This window comes from Girardinichthys multiradiatus, chromosome 9 (genome assembly GCF_021462225.1).
Source record: "Girardinichthys multiradiatus isolate DD_20200921_A chromosome 9, DD_fGirMul_XY1, whole genome shotgun sequence".
Classification (NCBI taxonomy): Eukaryota; Metazoa; Chordata; class Actinopteri; order Cyprinodontiformes; family Goodeidae; genus Girardinichthys; species Girardinichthys multiradiatus.
Genome location: NC_061802.1, coordinates 28,155,379 through 28,173,406, shown reverse-complemented (window position 1 = coordinate 28,173,406; position 18,028 = coordinate 28,155,379).

Here is an 18,028-nt window from a genome sequence, read left to right as displayed (position 1 = left end):
TGATAGACAGACTATTGGTAGCGAATCTGATCTTTGTGTGCTCGTGAATTTTTGCAGCCGTAGCTGGTTCTGGATGACGGCTTCATAGCAGACAGCTGTTCTTCCCTCTTCCCGGTACTGCGCACCAGCGCAGAATCTTAGTGGTACGCAGTACCAGACCGTACCGCCTCACTTTCACCCTTGGGTATAAGGTAAACATACACTCAAAGTGAAACAAGAATATTCCATCAGAAGATAATCCGGATTAATCAAAATCTAAATTTGAAGCTACAATTGGAAACTCTGCATGTATGCTCCTTTCCCTTGGTCATCCAAAAGCCCATAAAGGAAACATCTCACTCCCACCAATGAAAAAAATACTTGTTTATGAAATCAAGTAACAATACAGCTCAGACTTTAGGTTTAGGAAATAACTGGTAATGTAGTGATGTTTTATGATCAGTAATATCTCATCAGTGCATGAGATCCCAGTCTTTCTATCCCTAACCACATTCTCAACCTACAAAAGAAAATTGTTTCTTAAAAATAGTGAAAAAACACAATTAATTACTTCTTAACTATTCAAAACCATAGAAAATGCTGAATTAATAAAAAATTAAAAACTTTTACTTTTATGTCCTTTCTCTACTTGAAGCAGTGAAGTTGACTAAGTAGCTAAACATCCAGTTATATGTAATCAGAGTCAATTTCTCCAGGTCATCCCCTTAATCTTTAATAGATGAAAAAGTAACTTTTTTTATTAATCAGTTTAATTTGGTAATATTCCCACACAACTGAATCTGTATTTGCTCTATTACATGTGGTTTTTAAAAGATTTAATGCTGTTATATATTTGTCTGGGAACTTTTAGTCATCAGTTTCACAAATTTGGACTTGTTAAAATAATGGCAAATAGAGAGCCCTTGTTGAAAGAAAGCCAAGAAGTCCAGTCCCAGTTTGCAACAAGCCATGGAGACACAGCCAAGTTGTGGATGAAGGTGTGCTGGTCAGAGGAGATGGAAACTGATTTTTTTGTCCTATATTCAAAACACTATATGTGGGAGAAAATTAACTCACATTCAATTCAGTTTTATTTATATAGTACAAATTCACAACACATGTTGTCTCAAGGCACTTTACAAAGTCAGTTAATGTAAATCATACAGATTTCAAGTCAGGTTCATACATTCCAATTAATCCTAACTTACAAACAGTGGAGTCAGATTCTGTTTATTATTCAAATTGGTAAAAGGTTTTTCTATCTAAGGAGACCCAGCAGATTGCATCGAATCAGTGACTTGCAGCATTCACTCCTCCTGGATGAGCATGTAGAGACAGTGGACAGTCACTGGCGTTGACTTTGCAGCAATCCCTCATACTGAGCATGCATGTAGCGACAGTGGAAAGGAAGAACTCCCTTTTAACAGGAAGAAACCTCCAGCAGAACCAGGCTCAGTGTGAGCAGCCATCTGCCACAACCGACTGGGGGTTTGAGAGAACAGAGCAGAGACAGAAAAAGAACAAAGAAGCACTGATCCAGAAGTACTTTCTATGGGAAAGGAAAGTGAAACATTAATGGTTGTAGTTCCTTTTGGGGCTTTGGGACTCAGCAGAGACGCCCAGACGTCCCTCTCACCAGACACCTCCTCCAGCTCCTCCGGGGGGAGCCCAAGGCGTTCCCAGGCCAGCCGAGAGACATAGTCCCTCCAGCGTGTCCTGGGCCGTCCCCTGGGCCTCCTCCGTGGGACGTGCCTGGAACACCTCCCGAGGAAGGTGTCCAGGAGGTATCAGGTATAGATGCCTCAACCTCAACTGGCTCCTCTCGATGTGGAGGAGCAGTGGCTCTACTCCGAGCCCCTCCCGGATGGCCGAGCTCCTCACCCTATCTCTAAGGGAGTGCCCGGGCACCCTACGGAGGAAGCTCATTTCAGCCGCTTGTATCCGGGATCTCGTTCTTTCAGTCATGACCCAAAGTTCATGGCCATAGGTGAGGGTAGCAACGTAGACCGACCGGTAAATCGAGAGCTTCGCTTTTCGGCTAAACTCTCTCTTCACCACAACGGACCGGCACAGCGCCCCAATTACTGTGGCAGCCGCACCGATCCGTCTGTCGATCTCTCGCTCCATTCTTCCCTCACTCGTGAACAAGACCCCGAGATACTTAAACTCCTCCACTTGAGGCAGGAACTCCCCTCCAACCTGAAAAGGACAAGCCACCCTTTTCCGGTCGAGAACCATGGCCTCGGACTTGGAGGAGCTGATCTTCATCCCAGCCGCTTCACACCCGGCTGCGAACCGCCCCAGTGCATGCTGTAGGTCTTGGCTAGATGGGGCCAGCAGGACCGCGTCATCTGCAAAAAGAAGAGACGAAATCCTCTGGTCCCCAAACCAGACCCCCTCCGGCCCTTGGCTGCGCCTAGAAATCCTGTCCATAAAAGTTATGAACAGGACCGGTGACAAAGGGTAGCACTGCCGGAGTCCAACATGCACCGGGAACAGGTCTGACTTAGTGCCGGCAATGCGAACCAAACTCCTGCTCCGCTTGTACAGAGGCCGGATGGCCCCTAGTAAAGAGCCACCGATTCCATACTCCTGGAGCACCCCCCACAGGGCATCACGAGGGACACAGTCGAATGCTTTCTCCAGGTCCATAAAACACATGTGAACCGGTTGGGCAAACTCCCATGAACCCTCGAGTACCCTGTAGAGGGTATAGAGCTGGTCCAGTGTCCCACAGCCGGGTGGAAAACCACACTGCTCCTCCTGAAGCCGGGGTTCGACTATCGGCCGGACTCTCCTCTCCAATACCCTGGTGTAGGCCTTACCAGGGAGGCTGAGGAGTGTGATCCCCTGTAGTTGGAACACACCCTCTGGTCACCCTTCTTATGTAGGGGGACCACCACCCCAGTCTGCCAATCCAAAGGCACTGTCCCGTCCGCCACGCAATGTTGAAGAGGCGTGTCAACCATGACAGCCCCACAACATCCAAAGACTTGAGGTACTCAGGGCGGATCTCATCCAACCCCGAAGCCTTGCCACCGCGGAGCTTTTTAACCACCTCGGTGACTTCAGCCTGGGTGATGAAAGAGTCCAACCCCGAGTCCCCAGCCTCTGTTTCCACCAGGGAATGCGTGATGGCAAGATTGAGGAGATCCCCCTCCAGGAAGGTGCCTCAGCTAAATACAGAGTCAGGCTAGATGTAGCTTCTAGAAAGAGAAAAAACAGAGAGAACATAAAGTTAAAAGGTGAAATAACAGCAAATAATGCAAAATTGGAGAGTAGTATGAGAATGTAGCAGAGAGAGTGAAAGGGACTTAAGCCTGTAGCAGCATAACTACAGAGATAGCTCAGGATAACCTAAGCCACTCTATCTATAGAATCTGCTTCCCATTCTACTTCTAGAGTCTCTAGGAACCACCAGTAAACCTGCAGACTGAGAACGAAGTGCTCTGCTAGGAATAAATGGAACAATCAGACCTCTGATGATGGAGCTAGATCATTAAAGGCTTTATATGTGAGAAGGAGGGAGCCAATGAAGTGAAGCTTAAGTAGGAGAAATATTATCTCTCTTTTTAATTTTCATCAGAACTCTTGTTGCATTTTGAATCAGCTGAAGGCTTTTAACTGCATTTTGTGGACATACAGATATTAAAGAATTACAATAGTGCAGCCTTTAAGTAACAAATGCATGGACTAGTTTTTCAGCGTCACTCCTGGACAGGATATTTCTAATTTTGGCGATGTTCTGGAGGTGAAAGAAGGAAATCCTAGAAATCTATTTAATATGGGGTGTAAACGACATGTCCTGGTCAAAAATAACACCAAGGCTTTTTACTTTATCCTTGGAGGTCAATTTTATGCCGTCTACATTAATTGAAGCAGTTTCTTTTTCAATGACTCCAATGCAAAGACGACAACTTCTGTCTTGTCTGAATTTAGTAACAGGAAAATTAGTCGTCCAAGTTTTTGTCTTCAAGACATGCCTGTAGTTTATCTAACTGGTTGGGCACATCAGGATTAATGAATAAATAAAGCTGTGTATCCTCAGCATCATGCTGTAGGTATTCTTTTTTTAAGCAGGAACAGGCAAACTGTCAGAGTACATGGGAAGATGGATAGAGCTAAAAACATAGGCGCAGAAGATATACAGCCCCAAAAACAGTGGGATGGCTGAGATCAATGCATACTCATATGTTAGAATGGTCCAGTCAAAGTCCAAAGCTAAATCTAATTGAAAATCTGTGGTAAGACTTGAAAACTAATATACACCGAATCTGACTAAGCTTGAACTCTCCTGCAAAGAATGGAGAGAGAATGTTGGTCCAAGATTTGGACAGCTGATGGAGACATACCTTCAAGGACATGGAGCTGTAATTGCAGTACAGTATGCACCACACCTAATCGATTTTTTTTGTAAAAACAAATTTAAATGATATATACCTTTCCTTCCACTTATGCACTACTTTGTATCAGCCTATCACGGACAGTTCCAAAAAATACACTGAAGTTTGCTGTTGTAATGTGACAATATTTGAAAACTTTACAGAAAGAAGAATACTTTGCAAGGCATTGTATGCCTGCAATCATACACATGCTTTGTTGACAAAAGCCAATAATCCAACAGGATCACAAAAACTTTCAGTTGTGGAGATCACAAGAGTTTTCACAAAGAAAGAATCAAATACTTAGACTCCATACACAGTTTCATCATGGTGACTGTTTGTGTCTCAGACTTTTTGCCTCACTTAAGCAGTCTAGTCTAGTCTGTAATATTTTGCAAACCATACATTACAGCACATATTTAATAATCATTGAGTTTCTAAAGGTAATTCCAGGAACCACAGGGTCATCTATTCTGTCATCCTGCATCTTTGTACAATCCAGTAAGTGTAGAACATAGAAATCACTTGTTTAATTTAACGGGTCACAATATAATTGTCATGATTTTTACAGCCGACTTAACCCACATGCAGAGACACTCAGAGAACTTGTTAAATAAAGAAGTTTATTGAAAACTTGGTCAAGCACAACAGAAGCGGCGAATATAATCTCCCGTCACTGAAAGAACACAAAGAGAAATGATTAGTGGCTGAACCTCAGAACATGACCCAACTGAAACATTCTCTTACTGGAGACTCCGGGGAAACCGCCAGGGAGAGGATAAGAGTCAGGAAAGAAGCCAGGTTCAGTCCAATTCCAGGAAATAGCTAGTACCACAATGGAGGACTGGGACAGCTCAGGCAGAAATCGCACCTGGAACAGGTAACAAGGGAAGTTAAATTTCACACAGAGAAAATACTTCAAAAAATCCTTCACAGCAATTCTTGCAAAGTTTTTCAAAGCTGGCCAGAAGATTACCAGAGCGGGCTGGTCTGGACAGGCTTCAATTGAGAAACGTGAAAAACAGGGTGAACACGGAGACTGGGAGGCAGACGGAGGTGAACAGAGGCAGGACCAACAAGAGAATCAACCACGGGAGAACCTGGGAGAAAGCTTTCTGGACAGGGACTTAAGCGGGATGTCCCGTGCGGCGAGCCAAACCTTCTGACCAGGGAGGTAATTAGGAGCGGGTAGACGTCGACGGTCTGCGTAGCGCTTGTTTTGGGCTGATGTCCGGTGAAGCGCCCGGCTGGCGGCGTTCCATACCCGCCTACATCTCTGGATGTGGTGTCGTACAGTAGGAACAGTGATGTCCTTTTCCTCCGACGGGAACAACGGGGGCTGGTATCCCAAGGAGGCTTCGAAAGGGGAATAGCCGGTGGCTGAAGAGACGTGGGAGTTGTGAGCGTATTCGATCCACCCCAAGTGGTCGCTCCATTCAGCGGGACAGGTGGACGTTACGCACCGCAGGGCCGCCTCCAGCTCCTGGTTGAGGCGCTCCACCTGGCCATTAGACTGGGGGTGATGACCAGAGGTTAGCGCCGCCTTCGCCCCCAAGGCGTCACAGAAATGGCTCCAGACACGGGAAGTAAACTGAGGCCCCATGTCAGACAACAGGTCACGGGGGATGCCATGCAGGCGGAAAACATGTTTGACCATCAATCTAGCTGTTTGGAGGGCCGATGGCAGCTTTCTGAGAGGAACCAGGTGGCAGGCCTTGGAGAACCGATCGATAATGGTCATAATTACGGTCATCCCTTGAGAACGTGGTAGGCCCTTGACGAAGTCCAAGGCCACATGGGACCAGGGTCGGCCGGGGATGCTGAGAGGCTGGAGCAAACCTGCGGAAGGTTGATTTGAGGACTTGCTTCTAGCGCATGTGGCGCAGGCATTCACATACTCCCTAATGTCTCTGTGAAGCGACGGCCACCAATAACATCTGGAAATTCCGGCGACGGTCCTACTGACACCAGGGTGGGCGGAGAACTTGGCCGAATGGAACCAGCCAATCAATCTGGATCGCAGTGAAGCTGGAACGTAGGTCTTTCCAGGGGGTCCAGTTCCTGGCCCAGGATCATCAGGGAGGGCTCGCCGCACCAGGTCCTCTATCTCCCAGGTTAACGAGCCCACTGTACAACTTGGTGGCAGGATCGACTCTGCCTTTTTTTCTGAATCTTCAGGTCCGAATTGGCGGGACAGAGCGTCAGGTTTGAGGTTCTTGGATCCTGGCCTAAAAGAAATAGACAGATTAAATCGGGAAAAGAAAAGTGACCAACGTGATTGACGTGCATTAAGACGCTTAGCTGACTGGATGTACGACAAATTTTTATGGTCTGTTCAGACCAACACGGGGTGTTCGGCACCCTCCGGCCAATGCCTCCACTCCTCTAGGGCCAACTTAATGGCCAGCAGCTCCCTGTCTCCAACCTGATAATTCCGTTCAGCAGGGGTCAGCCGACGGGAGAAAAAGGCGCAGGGGTGGAGCCTTCCATCCCGGTCTGAGAGCTGGGAGAGAACCGCTCCCACCCCGGTATCCGAGTCGTCTATCTCCAGTGTAAACTGCCTTGTAAAGTCAGGATGAATCAGAACCGGCGCCTGGGAGAACAGCCTCCTCAGTCGGGTGAAGGCGGTCTCGGCCTCCGGTCCCCAGCTGAAGGTCGTCTTGGTGGAAGTTAGCGCAGTTAATGGGGCCTCCATCTGGCTGTAATTTCTAATAAACCTTCGGTAGAAGTTGGCGAACCCCAAGAACTGCTGCAACTTCCTCCGGGAGTCAGGTGCTGGCCAGTCCATCACTGCTCGAACCTTCTCTGGGTCAGCGCGAACCTGTCCCTCCTACAACACAAAACCCAGGAAGCAGACGGTCAACTGATGGAAGTCGCACTTCTCCACTTTAACATACAGTCTGTTCTCGAGGAGGCGCTGTAGGACCTGTCTAACATGGCGGCGGTGTTCCTCAAGACTTCTGCAAAAAATCAAAATGTCATCCAGGTATACAAATACAAAAATATTAAAAAAATCTCTCAACACATCGTTGACGAGTGCCTGAAAAACTGCTGGGGCATTACTTAGGCCGAAAGGCATAACCAGATATTCAAAATGTCCCAGGGGAGTCTTGAATGCCGTCTTACACTCATCTCCCTGGCGGATTCTGACTAAGTGGTAGGCATTTCTGAGGTCCAGCTCAGAGAAAACAAAAGCGCCATGTATAGGCTCAAACGCAGAAGCTAACAAAGGAAGAGGATATTTATTCTTTACTGTAATTGCATTCAAACCCCTATAGCCTATACAGGGGCGTAAACCTCCGTCCTTTTTCCCCACAAAAAAGAACCCCACCCCTAAAGGAGATGAAGGACGGATAATTCCCGCGGCTAAAGACTCCGCAATATATTTCTCCATTACCCATCTCTCCAGCCCAGAGATGCTATAGAGCCGACTGGAGGGCAAAGGAGCACCTGGGAGGAGGTTAACGACGCAGTCGTACAGTCGATGAGGCGGCAGAGACAGAGCCCGAGATTTGCTAAAAATCATTTTGAGATCGTGATACTCGGAGGGGACCCTGGTTAAATCTGGGAGTTCCTCCTCTTCACCTTCCTCACCAGGGGTGGTAGGGCAGACAGCTGACTGCAAACATGAATTGAGACAACCCTCAGACCAAGCCTCTACCCGCAAATCCACCCAATTAATATGGGGGTTATGACGCTGAAGCCAGGGGAAACCAAGTACTAACGTACTCTGAGCAATGGAAAAAACATAAAAAGACACCTGTTCTCGGTGATTACCAGACAAAACAACCTCAAGTGGCTGTGTCTGATGGGTGATCTCATGTAGTGATAACCCATCCAAAGCTAAAACCCGACGGGCTGGGCCAACTTCTCTGTGGCAATTTGTTTCTTGGAAACAAAATCATAATCAATCAAGTTCAAATCGCAGCCAGCAGCAGATAAAACCTCAGCGTGATGATTCAAAAATAAGGTAGCCGGTAACGTGAATCGAGGGGTTTTACTACTGGAGGATTGGTCCGTCGGTTGCCCCATCACAGCCGGCAGACCCGCCCTTTTGGCCGGACAGGACAAGCGAAAATGAAATGGCCGGAGGCACCACAATAAAAACATTGGTTAGCCTCCCGGTGTCGTCGTAGGTCTCCAGGCGAGAGACTGGCTCTCCCTACCTGCATGGGCTCGGTCTCGGGGTGGCTGACTTCAGGCTTCAATGACACTGGTAACGGGGATGAGGGAAACGGGGAAGACCGCCCACTGCCATCTTGGAGCGATCCCTCCTCCTCTCCCGTAGGCGAGAATCAATGCGGACAGCCAAATCAATGTACTTATCTAACCCCTCTGGTTCCTCTAAGAGGGCTATCTCGTCCTTAATGGGCTCGTCCAGAGACTGGAAAAACGCAGCCTTTAACGCGCTTGCGTTCCAGCCTATGTACGGAAATCAATAGAAAAATCAGCTAAAGAACAATTCCGCTGTTTTAGCGCCCACAACCTGCGGGCAGTACAGGACTGATCTGAAGCTACATCAAAAGTCTGTTTAAATTCCTTAATGAAAACCTCATAAGACACACCGAAACTAGTGCAGTTGGAAAATCGTGCCTCTGCCCACCGGAGCACTCTCCCGGTTAACAATCCCAAGACATATGAGATCTTACCCTCATCGTGAGAAAACGCTCGGGGTGACCGGTTAAACACCAAATTACACTGGAGTAAAAATCTGCGGCATCCGCCCACATCTCCAGAGAACTTCTCAGGGTGAGGAGAAGTAACCTCTCGGAAAGGTGGCTGACGTTGGACCTCCAGGGGCTCCGCAACGCCCCCAATGGGTGCGGCGGACTCGGGACTACAAGCACCTTGAAACAACAATGCCAAATGCTCTAGCTGATGGTTTGTTTGCAGCTGCTGGTCTAGGACGGTTTGGAGAGTGGAACCGTGTGCATGAATATGCTGACTATGTTCAGCTAAAGTTCTCTGAAGGGTCTCCGCTGGGTTAGGCTGGCCTGAGTGTTCTGTCATGATTTTTACAGCCGACTTAACCCACATGCAGAGACACTCAGAGAACTTGTTAAATAAAGAAGTTTATTGAAAACTTGGTCAAGCACAACAGAAGCAGCAAATCTAATCTCTCGTCACTGAAAGAACACAAAGAGAAAATGATTAGTGGCTGAACCTCAGAACATGACCCAACTGAAACATTCTCTTACTGAAGACTCTGGGGAAACCGCCAGGGAGAGGATAAGAGTCAGGAAAGAAGCCCCGCTTGCCAGGTTCAGTCCAATTCCAGGAAATAGCTAGTACCACAATGGTACAAATTTAAATGATATATACCTTTCCTTCCACTTATGCACTACTTTGTATCAGCCTATCACGGACAGTTCCAAAAAATACACTGAAGTTTGCTGTTGTAATGTGACAATATTTGAAAACGTTACAGAAAGAAGAATACTTTGCAAGGCATTGTATGCCTGCAATCATACACATGCTTTGTTGACAAAAGCCAATAATCCAACAGGATCACAAAAACTTTCAGTTGTGGAGATCACAAGAGTTTTCACAAAGAAAGAATCAAATACTTAGACTCCATACACAGTTTCATCATGGTGACTGTTTGTGTCTCAGACTTTTTGCCTCACTTAAGCAGTCTAGTCTAGTCTGTAATATTTTGCAAACCATACATTACAGCACATATTTAATAATCATTGAGTTTCTAAAGGTAATTCCAGGAACCACAGGGTCATCTATTCTGTCATCCTGCATCTTTGTACAATCCAGTAAGTGTAGAACATAGAAATCACTTGTTTAATTTAACGGGTCACAATATAATTGTCATGATTTTTACAGCCGACTTAACCCACATGCAGAGACACTCAGAGAACTTGTTAAATAAAGAAGTTTATTGAAAACTTGGTCAAGCACAACAGAAGCGGCGAATATAATCTCCCGTCACTGAAAGAACACAAAGAGAAATGATTAGTGGCTGAACCTCAGAACATGACCCAACTGAAACATTCTCTTACTGGAGACTCCGGGGAAACCGCCAGGGAAAGGATAAGAGTCAGGAAAGAAGCCAGGTTCAGTCCAATTCCAGGAAATAGCCAGTACCACAATGGAGGACTGGGACAGGTCAGGCAGAAATTGCACCTGGAACAGGTAACAAGGGAAGCAAAATTTCACACAGAGAAAATACTTCAAAAAATCCTTCACAGCAAAGTTTTTCAGAGCTGGCCAGAAGATTACCACGGAGGTAAAACACTCAGGCAACTGAGTGTTGGCAACCATCCTCTTTATGCTTCTCAGCTGATGAATAGATGTGCAACACCTGTCGCCTCAGGACTCTCCTACTGGCGGCACCTAGTGTTGGAAAGGTGTTAGCAGCAGGCAGCAGATAACTCCAGATCCTGACAATAATACTATCTTGAAGATGCCATTTTCAACAGAATTACCCCAACTTTTTCACAATAAAAAGGTTCACAATATCTTTATTACGCACACAGTGTAATTTGATTTAAAGTTGGCACCAAAACTTGAAGAACATAAAAAGCCAATGTAGTAAGCAATGATAAAAGTGCAGTTGCTCAGGGAACTATTTGTTCAGTAGGGGTTAATCTGTGTCAGTGTGTCACACCTTTGTCAGACATTATAACAGCTCCCCCTATTGATGGTTTCCTGCAAATTTCTAACCCAATTAAGGTACATCCTGCACGTGTTTGGTCACATTTAGATACATTTGTTAAGATAAATTCAAATGTGAGGTCTGGGTTTCTTTTTAATGACAAATATGTGGTACAAAGGCAGGCAAATATCTGAAAAAGGGTTTTCAGTTATACAAACGTTTCTAGACGGTTTCACATTTCTGACCTTTTCTGATCTGAACATCAACCCTGACTAAAATGATATGAATTAGATGGATGGTGACTGGGAGTAACTACTGTATGTTTGACTGCAAGGGGAATTTGGAGCTTTCTCCAAAAGTACAGGAGACTTCAGTTTATATGTTTATGATATTTTATTGCATTTCTTTGCTGGACTGACGGAAATGCACTGATGCAGCGCTATGCAGTGTATATAGGTTCTTTTTTTTCTCGTTGGGATGATGTTGCAGTTCAATTTGCAGCATAGGGAGAGATGACAGTTATTTGTGTGGGTAGTGTTGCAGCTTAAACATTTTTTGCAGTGTTGTATAGCAAAAAAAAAAAAAAAAAAGATTAAGACTTTACAATCTAAATTTTGCTGTCCACATCAGAGTGATGCCAGGAATTACCTGTTTTTAATCAAATCACTGTGTTTAACGTTAAAGTGCAAGGAAAATAAAACAAAACTAAGACATTTTCAGGTAATATATTAATATATCTGGTTCATTTGTAACTAAACATTTAATTTGAATTATAACACAGGTGAATCTCTTGTTTTCATAAAGAAAAATCTTTGTTTTCATCCGAATAAAAACTTAGATTTACTTGTCCCCCTGTTGAAACATCTGTCTAGCAGAAAGTAATTTGCCAAATACATTATGTATATGTGAAGCTTTAAATAAGAGTGTGTTAAATTTTTAAAATACTCAAGAAATGTATCAATATTTTTAGAAATATGTCAATGAATGTCATGAATTAAAACTTCATCATATGCTAAAATCATCTATTTGTTATTTTGATGTTGCATTTTATTTCTAGTGCAGTCTATAATCAATATGAAATGATTTAGACTCCCACTGTGGCTCATAAAATACATTTAATTATCTGACTGATTATCCTGCACAGCAGTGAAGAGCAGACCAATTACCTTGTCTATGTAACAGTGTTAGTGCTAGTGTAGTGCTACAACGCAGCAATATGAAATAATTAAATAATAATATTAATATTAGAATAATAATATTTATATCATATATGCATTTTCAGTTTTATTTGACTTATCATATACATAATTATTTATTAACAGCTTTTTTTATTTTTTATTTATCTGAGGAATTTTCGCCATTCTACAGATGGGTCAGAACAGCAAAACACCAACAAAGCTTTATTTCTTCAGTCCAAATGCTTACATGCTGCAGAGCAGAGGGACATCTTGTGGACTTTAGATGTAATCACATTTAAGGAGTGCATATACATATCTATATCTATCTATCTATCTATCTATCTATCTATCTATCTATCTATCTATCTATCTATCTATCTATCTATCTATCTATCTATCTATCTATCTATCTATCTATCTATCTATCTATCTATCTATCTATCTATCTATCTATCTATCTATCTATCTATCTATCTATCTATCTATCTATCTATCTATCTATCTATCTATCTATCTATCTATCTATCTATCTTACACTTTTTGCTTGGCCTATTAAACAACTTGTCATTTTATTTTGCAAGAAATATATTGACTGTTATGACACCCCTTCCACACCCCTTCCACCCCCCCCCCCCCCACACACACACATATTTGTCTTGTCTTTAGATGATGTGCATCAATCCATATTTAAAATACAGATCAGTTGGTTTACTTCATTTAGTGATAAAAGAGTGGAATATATATATATTTTTTTAAATATGATGCCATGTCTTCTATAACTCATATGCCACAATTTGGCATAGCACTCTGACAAACTGCAATGTGACAAACACTTGGTATGTTTGGTATGATTGGGAAGATCTTTAGGCATGACTCATGTAGTTCTGACTTCCTATGTCTTGTATGGGCTACAGTTTGGGTCCAACGACTCCAGCTACCACTATGACAGACACACCCATTCATTCACTGAGGAGCTTAAACTAACAGAAACTTCACGTTAATTGCCAACAGCACCATATACTAATCATCTGACTCTCCCATTTGTTCCATGACAATGCATGTTTTATTTGTGTGTGGCTATTACATTTTAATGGTTTTTCGTATACGAGGGTCTGTATAGTATTGTTTCAGATACTTGCGTAAGGAAGTTTAAAAATAAAAGTGCTTTTCACTTCTGCAAAAATGAGCATTTCCTCTAAATTACCTCAGAAGAAACCAGCAATAGAATTATTGAGTTTTTTTAATGTTCAGCTGAAGAAATTTGTAAGAGACAAAACTGGACTTCAGTCCGTCCTCTTGCTGAAAAAGGCTGTACCTAAATAAATGTGTAGTTGACATAAAGAAAAGGGCCTGCAGAGCTTTATCTCAGGTTTGTTGGTTTTGCCACGCCGTCTGGGAGCTGACGCTATCAAATTAATCACTGATCTTCTTCCGATTTGCACCTCATGGTGACAGAGACAGTTTGTCTCTTGCTGCATTTTTGTCACACGAATGAGATGAAATTCAAAGTGTCAAGTCACTCTAGCAGATTGGGGTTCTTCACAGCCAGCTAGCAATGACGTCAAACCTCTGTTTTGCTACGAATGAGACAGATACTTTCTTTTAACTGACAATCTACATAAACTCTATCCAGGATTTGTTTTTTCTTATTCCACCCTTTTGAGTAGTTTTTCCATGCATTTCATCCTATTGCAAACACGTATTTCAAATACTTATATTCTGAAGGTGAATTGATTCAAAAATATTTATTTTGACAAAATGCATTCAAATAAACTTCAAAATGTCTAAACAACATCTCTCAAACAATCCACTTGATTGTTTTCAAGAGAAAATCTGAACATAAATTTAAACATTGTTGTATGTGAAACCACCATCTGTAATTTAAATCTGTTTCAGTGTTGTCTCTAATAAAACGCAGTATATTTTCAGGAGACAAGTGCTTGAAACATTTTACATACACTTTGTTCCCAAAAGTATTTTTAGGCATGCCTTATTATGTGCATGAACTTTAATGACGTTCCATTCTTGATAAATTAACTATAATATGAAGTTGGCCTACCCTTTGCAATATAACAGCTTCAACTTTTCGAGAGATGTACTTATTGGAACATTTGATCATTCTTTCAGAATAGCATTTGTGAGGTCAAGCAATGATGCTGGATAAAATGACCTGACTCACAGATTTTGATTTATTCCAAAAATGCTCCATTATATTGAGGTCAGGGCTTTGATTCTTGGAACTAAACTTGCTCATTCATCCCTTATGGATCTCAGTTTGTATACTAGTGCGCAGTCATGTTGGACTGTAAGGGGCGATAGCCCCAAAAATCCTCTTATGCCGCAGCATTAAGAGTCACTTTTACATGAACTAGAGCTGCACAAATTAATTACAATCATCCCTGTAACTTTAGAGGGTGCAATAGCTCAATTGCAAACAATTTCTTTGATGCGATATTTAGGTATCCTATTACAGATGCCATGCAATCAAACTCTGCTACTTGGATATGGTTTTACTCTCTGTTATGTCCAGATCTTAGTGCACAAGGTGCTAAAGGTAAAGAGACATACTGTACAGGAGGTTGGAAATGAAAGAAACGAGGATTGAATTAATCACTGTGTTAATCACTATTAATATTATTGCAACAATAAAATCCCAATTTCATGTTTTCCTGAATAGACTTAAAAGGCCAAACTCAGACCAATGAAAAACAGCCCCAAATCATAATCCTCCTTTCACCAAACTTTACACTTGGCACATTACAGTAAGGCAAGTATTATTATCCTGGCTACCACTAAACTCAAACTTATTAAGTGGATTGGCAAAGAAGCATGATTTGTCACTCCAGAATGAAACATGTCTCCACTGCTCTAGACGAGCGGTCCCAAAAAGTTAAGGTTTGCCAACCGTTTTCAGATCTTTCAGTGATTAAACTAAATAACACAAATGTTGTTGTGTATATTGGTTAAGCATATTTAGGCTCTAAATGTTAGAAGAAGTACTTACACATAAATAAAAGCAGCATAAAGGTTGTTGATACTGTATCTCTGTTCACTTAACTTAGAAGAAACAACCATGAATGACAGTCACAATTTTCTTCCCCTGTTATTTTATGGGTCCAAAACTGAAGAGGGAACTACAGCCCCAGAATAAAGAATCCACCAATATGTCCAATGTTTGCATTACACTTGATGTAAGATTTAGATGCCATTGCTCATCAATGGAAAGCTATACAACCAAGCTCTCCAAATGCTGTTCTTGAGCCAATATGAAGGCTGCTTGACGTTCTGAGTGCAAGCTATCGCTACTGACTCTACAGAAGGCTGGCAATTTCTTCAGACTGTGCACCTTCAGACAACTTTACAGTCATTGCCCATCCCCTCCCACTCCATACCCATCCGTGAGTGTACATGATCTACCACCGCTGAGTTGCTTTTCACTCTATGATTCCACTACTTTACTGTAGCATCACCCTACAATAGTTGTTCCTGGAAAAGTTTGGAAAATTCATAACCTGTCTTATTGCAAACGAGGCAACCTTTCATGGTACCATGCTGAAATTCACTGAGCTCCTGAGAGTGACCCATTTTTTCACAGTTGCTTGTAGAAGCAGTCTGCACACCTGGGTGCTTAGTTTTATACACCTCTAGTTATAGCATGGATTGGAAAACTGAAGTTAAAAGATTTCAAGTGATGAACCAACGCTTTTGCCAATATAATGTACAAGAATTACAATTTTTTTCCTCAATTTCAACACAAATGTAAAAGACACAAGACACAAAACAGAACACATCACATCACTCCCATGAACCTTTGTTTGTTAAAATGAATCCTTGTTACAAATATTTATATTGCTAAACACTGAAAACACCCGTCTGCACTTTTTTCTCTGCGTTTCTGCCTCACCCTTTTCTCATAGCAATGGAGGGCTCAGATGATCTCAATATTTGAAACCATAGAGGCCTGGACAAACCGGTTCTGTGTGCTCGAACAAAAGATTGACATCCCTAATAACAACCAAAGAGACAATGTGACAAAATACCTGTTGTACACCTTTTTTTTTTTTTTTTTTTAAAGGACCTTGTATCTCAATAGGATTTACCTGTAAAAGTAAAGGAGCAATAAAAACATAAATCTTAGCTTAAAAATCCACAGTGAAAACAGTACCTGACATAAGCCTTTACTATAAAGCTGTTTTGAGTGTTTGGTGTAAGGTGTGATGCATTGCATCATTTATCATGTGGTAGTTGCTTAATGTGGTTGTACTATATATTGTTTTTCCTCATTATTATATTCTGTTACTGTCCAAAATTAGTTTGTTTTTCAGAATATTCTCCAAACAAATGCATTAAGAGTTAACAATCACAGGAAGAATTTATTCAAAGAAAGACCCACATATAGCAGTGCAAATCTGCTGTTTAGTTCTGTTCGAAATAAAAGCAAAACAAAACGTTTGTGGTTTTTCACTTGAACTGGGCTGAAACGTGAAGCGGTGAGCTCCTGCAGCGGCCGAAACTTTATCCAGTGTCTCTGCACACTCAGTCATGACACTGTTAAGTCAAATGAATTTAAAAGGACTTCCGTTCTGGGTTGGTCTTTTCAAAATACATTTTCAATTATCTTGTTTTTGTGGGTTTTGCAGACCTAGCTCATGAGAAACGTACAACCTGGAAGTTTTAATGAAGAGAGACACAAAAAGTACAAACCAAAAAAAATCACATGCCCACCTCAAGTGTGTATTATCTATATTTTACCAGCTCTCACAGTTCAGAGTTCCCTATTTACTTTGCAACAATAAACCCAGGGAGTGACCATTATCAAGATTAACACGAATCACATACAAACGTTTTCTGCCGCATCGCAACCTCTTAAATTGTTGCAGTTTTAGTTACAGTTTTATTTTGTCGAAATTTTATCCCAGCCACAACTGTTGTGACTGAATAAAATCATAATAATAAACGTTTGTTTTGAAAACAAAAAATAAAATAAACTTATATTCCTACATCTACAGATTGCAGAGAATTGCAGTTATGAGATAACAACAAAGTCACCGAGAACTTTAAAAAAACAGAAGCTATTTTACATCTATTGAAGTTTACATTGAAGTGAATTATTCGTATAGTAAATTAAGTTAAATATTTTAATTTGTATTGACGTGTATAGGAAACGTTTTATCCATTAAAGTCGGTCTAGTTCAACAGACTCAGGGTATGGCATGTTGATTTAGCATATAATGTAACCGGCCTACCTCTGTTTTAACCTTTCAATGGTAATCATTGGCCCTCATCAAAAAGAAATTCATGGTCCACAACTAAAATGTACAAATCTTAACATTCCTACTTTTAAAGACTATTTGAAGTTCTTAGAAAGCTAAATTTAAAATATCTCGCAATTCAATGAAAATAAAGAGGCTGCTTAACATTCAAAGGGATGACTAAATATGTGTTGCAGATATATATATATGTATATATATATATATATATATATATATATATATATATATATATATATATATATATATATATATATATATATATATATATATATATATATATATATATATATATATATATATATATATATATATATATATATATATATATATATATATTCCTGAATAAAAATCCAATTTGGAAGACATACATTTGGATTTCTCGAAATATAGTTCTTGCTGGTGCAAATGATAAAATTGCTCCTTAAGTCTATAATCTATCTTGTAGCCTAATACACCACATCCTCAGTACTCGATGTTGTAAATATTGGCACAATATGACAATATGGCTTGCCATACACAGAACAAGGGTAAATTGACACGCTGTTATTGTGGAAGCTGTATCTCTGTAACATCCGCTTAACTTTGCGCAGCTTCACCTTGCGCACATTC